This window comes from Phocoena sinus, chromosome 2 (genome assembly GCF_008692025.1).
Source record: "Phocoena sinus isolate mPhoSin1 chromosome 2, mPhoSin1.pri, whole genome shotgun sequence".
In the NCBI taxonomy this organism is placed as follows: Eukaryota; Metazoa; Chordata; class Mammalia; order Artiodactyla; family Phocoenidae; genus Phocoena; species Phocoena sinus.
Window position 1 is genome coordinate 113,490,133 of NC_045764.1, and position 9,112 is coordinate 113,499,244.

Consider the following 9,112-nt stretch of genomic DNA (forward strand, 5'->3'; position numbering starts at 1 on the left):
GAAGAGGAGGAAAGTCACATTTGCTGAGCACAAGATACCGTGGGATGCCCCTTTCACATAAAAATATTATAATAATAATAACTCATCCTCCTCATCTTCACCTCAGCAGTCACATTCAGCCCATGAGAGAAAAGTACTGGTTCTTTAACCTCATTCCACAGATTGGATCATAAAAATGCACCTTCAGGGATTCCCAGGTGGCACAGTGGTTGGGAATCTGCCTGCCAATGCAGGGGACACGGGTTCGAGCGCTGGTCTGGGAGGATCCCACATGCCACGGAGCAACTGGGCCCGTGAGCCACAACTACTGAGCCTGCGCGTCTGGAGACTGTGCTCCGCAACAAGAGAGGCCGCGATAGTGAGAGGGCCGCGCACCGCAATGAAGAGTGGCCCCCGCTTGCCGCAACCAGAGAAAGCCCTTGCGCAGAAATGAAGACCCAACACAGCCATAAATGAATAAATGAATAAATAAATAAATAAATAAATAAATAATAAAAATAAAGGAATTCCCTTAAAAAAATGCACCTTCAACATTAGAAAAACATGAGTTGGCCAATGTGACTAAAAATCAATTTTAAAAGTCATGTCCTCTTCCGGTTGCTCCTTCATAGGGCCATCTGTGAGCCATAATTAACATACAATGTCAAGACAGAGGACTCCCCAACCAGGAGAAGGTTAGTGCAGTACAAAGTGCATGGGCCTGGCCTCAGACAGACTAGCTCCATGACTCTGAGCCAGTGTGCTAAATTTTCTAAGTGTCAGCTTCCTCTTCTATAAAATGGTGAGTGTCATATGTAATGTTACAACAGAGACTGTGTAATAAAGGACCTGCTCTGTGCCTAGAACACGGTAGTTTCCAATAACAGTGATGGTGTTTATAGTGGAGGTGATAATAGTAGAGATATCTCTTTGGTTGCCTTTTTTTTTTTTTTTTTGTCTACCCAACATGCCTTTCCTCCATGTTCTAAAAACAACAGCCCCATTTCTTTGGGTAACTGCCCCCTGAGTTCTATGCAGTTCTGGATGAAGTCTCAATCAGAGTTCTCCACCCCTCGACCATAGCAATGGGCTTCTGATCTTAAGCCTTTGTAGTAAGTGGTGTTCCCCTTCCTCCTGGATTGAGGGGAGCAGGGGAGGGGGAGAGCAGGTAGGACAAATGAGTAAAGCAGAATGAATCAGAGTCTTTCCTCAGGAGTTTACAGAGAGATGTTGAGAGAGGGCAGCTCTCGGTCTCCTGGGGTGGCTGCAGCCATGCCGCCCTTCACCTCCTGCACACAGGGAACACATCTTGAAATAGGAGAGAATGTGGCCAACACAGACAGGAGCAGAACAGAAAGAGAGAATAATAATAATGATAATAATAACATTTGTATCCCTGGATCCAGCTCTACCCCTAGATTTACTAGTTAAATAAGCTAATAAATTCTCTTTTAGGCTTAAGCTAATTTGAATTGAGTTTCTACCCTTTGCATTAAAAGATTCCTGTCTAATATAAATATACTATCTTTTGAAGTTGTTTTTGTTTTGCTTTGTTAGTTTTTTCTTTTCTTTTTTTGTTTTTTGTTTTGTTTTGTTTTCGCTTTTTGTTTGTTTTATGTACAAAGATCTAGCATTGTTTCTGGGGTAAGGTAGATATGTTGGGTGACTCATTCCAGGAAGTTCACTTAGTCCCACTTAATGAAGCCGATATCCTTGGGGTACTATCAGAAACACTGGCAGCACTTATGGAGGCGGCATTTTCGGATCAGACCAGCTGGCTTGAGCAGCCACTGCAAGAGGAGAACCCTGGCTGAATTTTCTCATATGGCTCCAGGAGAGCTGCCCGTGACCCATCTTGTTTTCTCAGGTGCAATGAGAAAAAAGGCTAACTATACTTTTTAAAAAAGGAAGAAAGAAAGAAAAAGAGGAAGAGGACTAGACAAGAGAGCACAGAAGCAATACCCAGAGGCACCCTCACACACTCATTTCAGCACAGAAAAAGGAAGCCCGCAGGGTCTGCATCACTGCTGCACCGCAGTAAGCAAAGGCTGGAGCAGCACAGCCACTAAATCAGAAGCAGGCGACCTGCTGGGGTACACAGAACACCACGTGGCATCACTGTGATTTCTTGCCCATAGCTTAGTCAGTGGAGGGAGCAAGGTGAACCTCGACGCTGTTTTCCTGGCCACAGGTGTCCCCCTGCCCCACCCCAAGATAGGGAGACAAAGGCCAGCAAAGCTGGAGGAGTTCATAGGGACCATGTTATGGTGGCCTTGGATTTTCTCCAGGAAGCCATGGGAGCCATTGAAAGCCTTTTTAAGAAGAAGAATGACATTTTTGTGTCTTTGAAAGCTTTCCCTGGCCTCAGAATGGTGCCTGGATTGGAGAAGGACAAAGCTGGAAACAGGGAGACCTATGGAAAGCTTTAGCAGCAATCAAGTGAGTACTTGAATAAAGACAAGCCAGCAGTGACAGAGAGTAGAGAATGTATATTTAGCAGGTGAAATCTATAAGACTTCATGATTGACTGTATGGGGTAAGGTAGGGGCATGGAGGTAGAAAGAAGGAAGGAACCCAAACCATATAGTCACCAACAGACTTCAGAGATCCAGAAAGAAGGTCTGGCACTAGGTGTGAACGAAGGGAAGGCATTCATGCTGGCCGTGCTTAGCTGGAGAATCCATGGGGATATGAAGGCAATGATGTCCAGCAGGAAATCAGGTGATCTGAGTCACTGCTTCTGTGATCATGGACATGTTACTTAACTTTGTAGAGCCTCAGTCTCCTTATTTATCAAGTGGGAATAATCTTCCCTAAGCAGAAATTTTAAGTAATTTGTCCAAGTCAGCCCAGCATAAAACATCACCCTTAGAGAGGAAGAACTGATAGAAAATCCTACCTACTCTGAGGGTGAGATTCCTAGGAGGTCGCTGGTCCTGGGCTCCCCCAGTCATGCCCCAACTCCTGCCTTATCCTAGGGAAGCCCAAAGGCTTGAGTAGCTCAGGCTTTGTCCTGAGGGATACTCTTCGTTGCGGTACGTGGGCTTCTCATTGTGGTGGCTTCTCTTGTTGTGGAGCACGGACTCTAGGCATGGGGGCTTCAGTAGTTGTGGCACGTGGGCTCAGTAGTTGTGGCACACGGGCTCTAGAGCGCAGGCTCAGTAGTTGTGGTGCATGGGCTTAGTTGCTCCACGGCATGTGGCATCTTCCCGGACCAGGGCTCGAACCCGTGTCCCCGGCATTGGCAGGTGGATTCTTAACCACCGCGCCACCAGGGAAGTCCCTGTAACTCAGTCTTTTTAAGGGTTTGGACCCGCCTTTGGGTCTTTGAGTCTATTGTTCTTTCTCACTGGAGCATCCTTCTTACACTGGTTTGCCTATGGAAATCCTTTGCATTCTTTGAGACTTATTTCCTATCACCAGCCCTGTGATGTTTTATCTGCCTCATCTCCCCGGAACAAATCTTTCTCCCTTTAAGTCACCAGATTGTCCCTTAAGTCGCTGAAGTCTGTAGGCCTTACCTATCATGCTAGTTGACACAACTTGCAACAGTCTGAATTTAGACACCATTGAGGTGTGTGCCAGTTACTAAGCTCTAGTCTCGCAGCTCCAAACCCATCTTTCTATGCTGTGCCTTGTGGTGCTGGAAGTAGGCGTCTGCAAACCACATTTCTGCCTGGCCAGCAGTCTCCCTGTCAGGTTCCACTCTGATCAAGGGAGACTGGGAGGTTGGAGAGAGAGAAGGGACTCCTGTCTGCTCACAAGTACTGTGAGCGTCACACCAGCAATGTCTGCCTCCACCCCCATGGAAGTATTTAAATCCAGTTTGCAGTTTTTCCAACACGTGTAACACTAGCCTCATCCCAGCTGCTGTCTCCTTCCTAGTGGTCCGGTTCTCAAGCCCACAGGGATCCTTCTCCAAGCTCAGAGATGCTGGTCCCAGTAGAGCTGTGGCTGCCCCTGAGACCTGAGCTCCACCCACAGGCCCCTCCTCCCAGTGTCTAAATTTTAGTAATGCTAGTCTTTGCTGCCCAAACCCTGTGAGTGGTAGCTGCTTCCTGCAGTTGCTGTCTCTGTGATGCGTTGGTGCTCTTTTCTTGCCTTTTCGCTTACTTAGTTAACAACTTTATATCTAGTTAACAGTGTATATATGAAATTCTCTTTGTCCAAACAATTGTTATGGTTTATGACTTGACAATGATGGTACAAGGTGCTTTTAATGTAAGCATAGAATTGGCTTGGATCCATATGTTTTATAGGATCAATGAGTCATTTCTGCCTGGAGGGGGGGGTCCCAGCCCCTAAGTATCTGGCCCTTAATGTGATTCTGTAACCCAACCCCTAAATGCCTGTCTACCTTGATATAGTAATTAGGCTGCCTAGGCTACCAGCACAAGTTCTTTCCAGAGTCTGAACCCCAGAGCAGGCCCCATTCAAGGAGAGCCCAGTGGAATAGCCTAAGGCAATGGGACATGCACCTGCCTCTTGCCTTCCTAGACTCTGTGGGGAAGAAAGGGGAGAGCCCCTAGGCAGAAGGCCAAGGGTGCATATAGGGTTAGGTTCCAACCATACCAACAGTAGAGAGGGGAGGGTGGTGACACCCTAGTGGACCATGGATACTAGACAAAGCCCGGTTATTTCTTATCCTGCCCTTCTGCCTAGGGACCCTCCCCACTGAGTCTAGGAAGGCAAGAAGCAGCAGAAAAGTTTACTTGTGTTTTACTTGTACCCTACGTAATTGTGTCTCATTAAAAAGGTCCTTTCATTTGGAGGAAAAAAACTCATCTGTTTCCAGTTCCACCTCCAGAGCCAACCAATTAGTCCTGAACCAGCTGAACACACATGGTGACCAGAATATAGTGCCTATCCCCAAGGAGCTTCAGTCCACTGGGAAAGGCGACAATAGGTTTGGGGGGGGGGGGCTTCTTTTTTTTTTTTGAGAAATCTTTTAGCATTTAAAAAAAAATATTTACTTACTTACTTACTTATTTAGGCTGCGCCGGGTCTTAGTTGCAGCATGCGGACTTCTTAGTTGCAGCATGCAGACTCTTAGTTGCGGCATGCAGGATCTAATTCCCTGACCAGGGATCGAACCCAGGCCCCCAACATTGGGAGCACAGAGTCTTACCCAATGGACCACCAGGGAAGTCCCCAGACAATAGGTTTTTAATTAGAATTACAGGTTTGGATGCATGAAGCAGAGACCCAAAATTGCAGTGAGTTAAATAAGATTTATCTCTCTCTCTCATGAAACAGCCCAGATAAAGGTGTAGGGCTGACAGATCTGCTCTATTCCATGGGGTTGTCCAGGGACCAAGGCTCTTTCTACCTTGTTGCACTACCATCCTTTGAGGGTTGCCATTGTCCACAAGCTCTAAGATGACCTGCTGTCATGTTTACATTCTACTCAGCACAGTAAAAGAAGAGAAAAAGAAAGGGCATGCCCTTCTTTCTGGAAGCTATACACATTACTTTCCCTCACATCCCAAATGACCAGAATAGAGTCATATGGCCACAACTAGCTGCAAAGGGTACAGGGAAATGTAGCCTTTATTCTCAGGGCAACCATGCACCCAGCTAAAAACTAGAAATTCTGTCTGTACTTGAACCGGCTTGCAAGGCAGAAATTGAGACACAGATGTAGAGAACAAACATATGGACGCCAAGGTGTGAAAGCGGAGGGGTGGGATGAATTGGGAGACTCTAATTGACATATATACACTAATATGTATAAAATAGATAACTAATTTTAAAAAAAGAAAAAAAAGGAATTCTATCTGTACAGAAGAAAGAGAAAATGGATATTGAGGGGAACTAGTGGTCTGTGTCATAACAGACAATTATAATAATGTGGAAGGTGGGGTATACTGAATAAAGGGCCTGAGAAAGCTTGAAGGAGTCTTCATTTTCCTGTGCCCAAGAAATGCTTAACATACTTTTATTTAATAAATCTGAACAAACACAAAAGCAAATAGGAGTTCAGATGCAAGTTGAACTGAAATCAAATACTACCCAGCAAAAGCCAGTGGAAAAAATATATAAAATGTATCATTGTGGCAGGGCTGAACATCAGGATATAAGATCTTCTCTTCTTGCCCCAGCTACTTTCTTGTTTTACTGATAATAGTAAATCCAGTATTACCCATGATTCAATGTTTTAAAGAACATGCCAAGAGGCTTTCACTTCAGACAAGCCAGAAGCACAAAGAGCTTGACTCTGAGCGTTCCTCAAATTCGTATGTGATGACGTCTTTAAACAAGAGGGATCCAGATTATCACATCCTCATTTTTACTAATGACTAAGGTATCTTTCAATCCTGGGACATACAGAAAAATTAGTTTTGGTTTCTCCTAACACAGGGTTTTGCTACTGCCTAGGGTGTTGGTCAATGATGCCTGAAGGATGAGACAGTTTGAAGTATTCCAGAGGGTCACCAATAACAGATATTTCTTTTTCTCTCAAATTCATTAAAAGGGAAACCAAACGTCTTGGCTAAGGAAAGAGCTGACCTACTACTAAATTTATAGAAGAAAACACCTCTTGGCCAACCCAGAGCTCCTTGAATCAAAAGGGAAGTGCAAGGCCACTGCTTTTGTAGATAACAAATCGGTTCAGTCAAGGAAAGACTGTAGATCTGACAAGGGAAAAATGGCACGCTCAAGAGAAGATGAATTTTTACCATATTTCATTATAAAAAACCACAATGAAAGAAAAATGACTTCATCAGTCCCATTCTAGGAGCCCTGGCAATGCTAAGGATAAAAGGAGAAAGCCTCTGGAACTGGCTTCCTGTCATACAGGTTGCATCCATCAATTCAGGGCAGCTTCAGAGAGGCACATGCAATCACCGCTGACAGTGGATAAATCACAATTATCAAGACCTTATTAGCTATTGCCCTAGAGTTAAAGAGGGTCATTTGCCTCTATCAGGTAGCAATCGATTGCTTTGTATGGGCTACAACTTATAAAGCCAAGGTCAAGGTATGGTGATGGAAAATTAGGTTAGATATCATAAATCCTCCAGCACCAATCCTTCTTATCTGAACGACAGTGCTATAAACTATTAACTCTGAAGACAGGTTTGTGGGAAATGTAACAGAATCCAAAATCATAGCAAACTCTCTGATGGATGATACACTACACCAGAAAAACCTAGAAAGACTGACCTTTCTTCACTTGATAAGAAGAAAAGAAAATTGAATTCACCCTGCTTTGATGTGCATGGTTAATTCTTCAGACCAGTAAGTACTTATCAAAAAGAGGAGGGGGAGGGGAGGGAGACACCTTATAGAGAGAATATTCGCTTATTTCCCCTCTTCACCCCTTGCTATGATCCAAGAGAACCCATGCCCTAAATGAATGGCTCACAAGTAGCAGATACCACGAGGTAGGCACTGATGAAAGTGAGGGGATGATTCTATCACAGGGTCTTTTTGTCTCTGTACCTAATCACCAAGAAGCAAACTACCAAAAAAAAAAAAACAGAAACAAGATATAATTCTCAACTACCCAAATAAAAGATGTAACTTTTTAGATTGTTAGAAAATATTAACAATATTTAACAATCAGTAAACTGAGGTAAAAGCTATTAATATATGCTGTCACTTACACCATTCTTCCAAGATTTCTGAATTACTGAAAATATTCCAATTTAAAAGTTGAAAAAATCTTGTCATAGTTGGTACTAAAGTAAAAGCAGCTGTGATTTAATTCTAAAAATAATTTTATGTGCTCCTTGTTTTTCTGTTTTTTATATAGCTTTTTACTTTTGCCTTTCTTACATCTTTTTACTTTTATACCTAGAATTGTACCAAACAGAAATATTTATAAATAAGCATTTTCATACTGATCATAACAAATATTCAATAAGTGAACCTACCTGTGTCCCATGGCAAGTTTTTTGGGGGGTTATTTTTCGGCTGCATCGGGTCTTAGTTGCGGCATGCAGGGTCTTCGCTGAGGCATGTGGGATCTTTCGTTGCAGCATGCAGGCCCTCTCAGTGAGGTGCAAGAGCTTAGTTGACACACTGCATGCGGGATCTTAGTTCCCTGACCAGGGATTGAACCCACGTCCCCTGCGCTGGAAGGCAGATTCTTTACCACTGGACCACCAGGGAAGCTCCTTGTTTGGCAAGTTTAAAAAACACTGAAGAGGGCTTCCCTGGTGGCGCAGTGGTTGAGAGTCCGCCTGTCGATGCAAGGGACACGGGTTCGTGCCCCGGTCCGGGAAGATCCCACATGCCGCGGAGCGGCTGGGCCCGTGAGCCACGGCCACTGAGCCTGCGCGTCCGGAGCCTGTGCTCCGCAATGGGAGAGGCCACAGCAGTGAGAGGCCCGCCTACCAAAAAAAAAAAAAAAAAAAAAAAAAAAAACACTGAAGAAGATAAGACACAAAGGCAAAAATTAACATCATCTCCGATGACTGTCTTTAACATAGTTGAATCAAGCAAGAAAAAAATGAATCAATTTTCTAAACTTTTACACAGCTGAAAAAGCATAAAGTTTTATTAAGCCCATGAGAAATGACAGATATAAAAGCATAAAGTAGGGCTTCCCTGGTGGCGCAGTGGTTGAGAGTCCGCCTGCCAATGCAGGGGACACGTGTTCGTGCCCCGGTCCGGGAAGATCCCACATGCCACGGAGCGGCTGGGCCCGTGAGCCATGGCCGCTGAGCCCGTGCGTCCGGAGCCTGTGCTCTGCAACGGGAGAGGCCACAACAGTGAGAGGTCCGTGTACAGCAAAATAAAAGCAAAAAGTTTCATTAAGTCTATGAGAAATGACAGGTATTTTTCAAATGAGTCTTGTTTAGAAATGTCAGAAGTTAGAGATTGTCCTTAAAAACGGTGAGCAGGTCTAGAGGTGGAGTCAAGACGGTGGTGTAGGAAGACAACAAGTTAGCCTCTCCCCACAACTAGGGTGCCTGCTGGCCGCTGGTGGGGGACTCTGACCCCCAAGGAGATGGAAGGAACCCCACAATGAACTGGTAGGACGTAGGGGGACTGAGCGGGGAGGAGAAGTGGAGGTCAGACAGGATCTGTGTCCCTGAGGCTGGGGAGATCAGGAGTCTCAGGTGGGAGGGACTCTCTGGGAGGGACTCTCCAGGAAGAGTGGGAGACGAGCAGAGGGCAACTG

General features: G+C 44.9%; 1 pseudogene; it reads right to left on the reverse strand.

Moving 5' to 3' along the window:
• Positions 1–1,664: 1,664 nt before the first annotated feature.
• LOC116749706 lies at positions 1,665–3,047 on the reverse strand (annotated as a pseudogene).
• Positions 3,048–9,112: the final 6,065 nt, after the last annotated feature.